Raw genomic sequence first — 4,033 nt, 5'->3', positions numbered from 1 at the left:
CGGATTACATACGGCCAAAAATCTGTATATAATTCGGTCGTAGGTAAAATTATACACGGATAATCCGTATATAAGTTATATACGGATATCCGTATATAAGTTATATATGGATATCCGTATATAAGTTATATACGGATAATCCGTATATAAAATCCGTATGTAATTATATATGGATTTTTCGTATATAAAATCCGTATATAATTACATATGGAAAAATCCGTATGTAATTTATGATTTTATAAAAAAAAAATTAATTAATCTCATATCTGCACTCAATAACTAAAAGTTATATACAACTGATAAAAGTCAAACACAATTGTCAAATTGCAAAAAATAGTATCAAATATCTATCAGTTTTTATCAAAATGTATATATGTAGCAATAATAAATAACTATATATATATATATAGAAGAATAACTTCAAATAATTAACATAATTATAGTTAAAAGTGTAATATATATTTATACAAAGTATCAAAGTTCCATTATTCTCTTACGTTTCCTCCCTTCCTTGCTGCATTAAGCCTGACGTTTGTCATGCTTTCTCAGCCTCTCGGACGGATGCACACCAAAACTCTCACGAAAACTCCTTTCTTCTTTGTTGTTTTCTCTTCCCTGTGTTAGCATCATAAAACAGTATTATATATATATATATATATATATATATATATATATATATATATATATATATATAAAATGTTGTTCATTACATTACATAACAGAATCAAGCATAAAACCAAAATACAATAGCGTCCATGACCCATTATATATATTCCTACCTGATTAATTGATGTTTTCTCAGCCAACTTGCACTAGTAATCTCGTAAGTTCATATAGTCATCTAGCTTCATAATCACATCTAAATTGCACTCAAACATACTGCAGAGAATTACAACTAAGATATTCATACCAAAATACCACCTACTTCACAGTTAATTGTCAACCAAGACAACCAACCTACAATATAAAACATACATTCCTATTCACATTCAAACAGTGAAGAAAAATAACACAAACATAAGCAAACTAACCCCTCATTACCCACATGACAACATCCAATACTTCTAATTAAGCTCAACAGGTTCAGGGTTATGGTAGCAGCAACACAAGGCCAACTTCAAGGGTCAAGTTAATCAATATTGAACACAATGCAAGCTAGGGAAGCACCACAAAATATAAAAATTTTCTTGTAGTGATGTCAGGAAACTCCTACAGAAAAATAGCAATGTGAAATTTGATGTCAGGAAACCATTGCTAAAACATTATAATTCAATACATAATGCATACAATTAACGGGTAATAATTGGTGACAGTGCTCGAAAAACTAGTATAAATATGAGGACAACATCCTCAACTTAAAAATGGGTACCTGGATATGATGGGGCATCTTCGATGACATGGGGTAAATCAAAATTAATACCCTTGATATTGGGATACTTTTGAGACTATCATGTTTATTATAGCTCCAGTTCCACCACCAACATCAACCAGAGAAATATGTTGACAAAGAAATGGACATTTTTGAACTTTTTGAAGGATTGTGTTGAATTCATTGATTGAAGCAGAGTGTTGTCTGTTTTAAAAACGAGAAGATAAAATATCAGTTGGTAAATTAGTAAATTCCTAAAAGTTGGTGAAATTCGTGAGTTAATGCAAGAAGGAAAAGTCTCTGAGCATAAATTCATTTGTAGAATTTGGTGAGTATGTATAATGGGAGGCTAATAAAATTTCAATGAGGATGAGTTTTCCACGAAGGCTTGAAAAAGGGGCATCTACACTTTACCTAATATGTCACTATTAGAGGGAAACTTTAAACTAATCACATAAGAGTCAGCATTTGTAGTTGCACCAAAGTACTATTACTATCATATAGAAATATATAGATACTTACTAAAAATAGTTTATGTTCAATTTTTCTGACAAGCTTAGNAGTCTTGGCTTTGGCAGCTTCTTCCACCATCTTCTCTCGTTCTCCAGGAGATNTTTCCTTTCCCATCGAGCCTGGGCCTCGTAGAACTCTGCTTCTGGTTAGTATTATATGGCTGACTTAGGAAATGTTTCATTTCCCATTGAGACAAGAGGAGAATGAACTAATTTATAACACCCAGGAAATGTTTAAGTTGAACTTGGAACATGTCACCAAACAATCATTTAAAAAATCAAAGTAATATTTCTACCTGGTATGAATAAAATGGTTATTTCTAATCCAGATAGAAAGGCAAATTTGACTTGAGAAACCAGCATCTCCCATGCTTCCATTACAAATAAAATAGATATTATAAACTAATATATAATCACAAATGCTTATTGAGAAACCATCGTTTGAAAGAACTGAAGTTAGTACATTTAGTTCATTTTTCATAATAGATTAAGAACGCCTTTGACCTTAAATAACTCTTTACTAAAAAAGTTGTCATATACGTTATCTTGGAAAATGAATCTAAAATGTATTAGGTTTTTCATTATTAGATATCTATAATATATAACTAACCCCTCTTAAATCCTTTTCACATAAATCTTGAATTCAAAACAGCACACCATGACTAGTTCATTATTAGATGTCCAATAGAGTATGGGCTAGAGCAATGCGTAACACAAATAAAACAAACAGAGTAATGTGAAGCCTGAAAAATTGCAGCATGGACATTTATATCTTTTTAATACCAGAGTTCATTAAGAAAACCTTTTTAATACCAGAGTTCATTAAAAAAATGCTTTGAAATTGTTGGATCCATTGCTCCATCATTAAGAAGGGAAGGAATAAGTCCATCACCGTCTTTCACATTTCGGAAGCTCTATTCATCAAATCAACTACATTTTGAAGAACAAGGGAATCTATTCGGTGAACCCCACAACAGACCATTATGCATCAATCTCAACAAAGAAAAGAGGGATTTATGGATTTAAGGATTTAGGTATTTAGGGAACGAGCAAAGAAGGTTTGAACGAAAAAACTTATCGATTGAACGAATAACACTCCCAAGTGAGCATGATGTCCAACAAGGTGAGTGAACGCGAGAAGAATGGACAAACTTCTTCTCTTTGAGTGAGCGTGAACGAGAAGAACGGTTAGTGTGAGACATTCTTCTTCTCTACCAGTGACCGTGAGCGAGTGTGAGTGAGAAAACTTTAGCCAGTGAGCACGAGACTTCGACGCTACCATTCCAGTCGTCTCCGCGTGAGACTGAGAATGAGTTAGGGTTTAAGGGGAGAGCCAACAAGTAGGCATGACTGGTGGAGCAGTCTCCAGTCCCGTCAACCTTGTAGTAGAGCATGGGGTGGAGGCTAGGGTTCGAGGAGAGGGTAACGCGAAAGAGGCGTTAGAGCTTTAATGGAGGCTAGAGAAGAAGGGTCGGAGAACAATGGCTTAATGAGAGGGAAAAATAAGAGCTCGAGAGGGAAGAAGAGGGACTCGATGAAACCAACGAACAAGAGCTCGAGAGGTAAGAAGAGGGGTTGGATGAGATGGAAGAAGAGAGGCTCGATGAGAGGAAAAAAGAAGGACTCCAGTAGAAATTTGCAGTACTGAATCTATCTGATGAGTTTTGTATTAGGTTCAATTTTTTAATTTTTTTTATTATTTAATGTGTATATAAGAGAGAATCCATTTATCCTTGGCAAAACTCTCGTCAAAATACGTAAACTTATATACAGATTTTATATACGGAAAATCTGTATATAAATTTTTTATTATTATATACGGAAAATCCGTATATAACTCATCCGTATATAAAATCCGTATATAATGGAATTGTTATCTACGGTTCAAAATCCGTATATAATAATCCGTATATAAATGACATTTTTCTTGTAGTGTTTGAATTTCTGATTGCATCTCTGCTTGGTTGATTGATCACTCTTAAGGATAACACCTTCTAAAAATGCATCACATTGATCCTGACTGAATTGAAGCATCTACACATCTTGACTGACATCTTATGTTGAAATTGATAAAAGTGATTCCTTGTCTTGAAAAAGTTTTTGAAAAAGGTTGTTCATTGTAATGATTGTTCTAAAAAGCTGAGTTACATTT

At 33.3% G+C, this 4,033-nt stretch overlaps 1 long non-coding RNA gene across 2 annotated transcripts; it reads right to left on the bottom strand.

The window, feature by feature from the left end:
* Positions 1 to 381: 381 nt before the first annotated feature.
* LOC111242681 lies at positions 382 to 3,626 on the bottom strand. Of its 2 annotated transcripts, XR_002669968.1 has the most exons (4): positions 1,892 to 3,625; positions 1,370 to 1,573; positions 780 to 1,209; positions 382 to 615 (listed from the first exon to the last, which is right to left on the bottom strand). It is a non-coding gene; the product is annotated as an uncharacterized LOC111242681 (long non-coding RNA). The 2 variants fall into 2 exon arrangements; XR_002669967.1 differs by having other exon boundaries at positions 780 to 1,573; positions 1,892 to 3,626.
* Between the last annotated feature and the right edge of the window lie 407 nt (positions 3,627 to 4,033).

This window comes from Vigna radiata, chromosome 10, assembly GCF_000741045.1.
Source record: "Vigna radiata var. radiata cultivar VC1973A chromosome 10, Vradiata_ver6, whole genome shotgun sequence".
NCBI lineage: Eukaryota > Viridiplantae > Streptophyta > Magnoliopsida > Fabales > Fabaceae > Vigna > Vigna radiata.
Note: the sequence above shows the minus strand (reverse complement) of the source record. Positions and strands in the feature narration are given on the sequence as shown.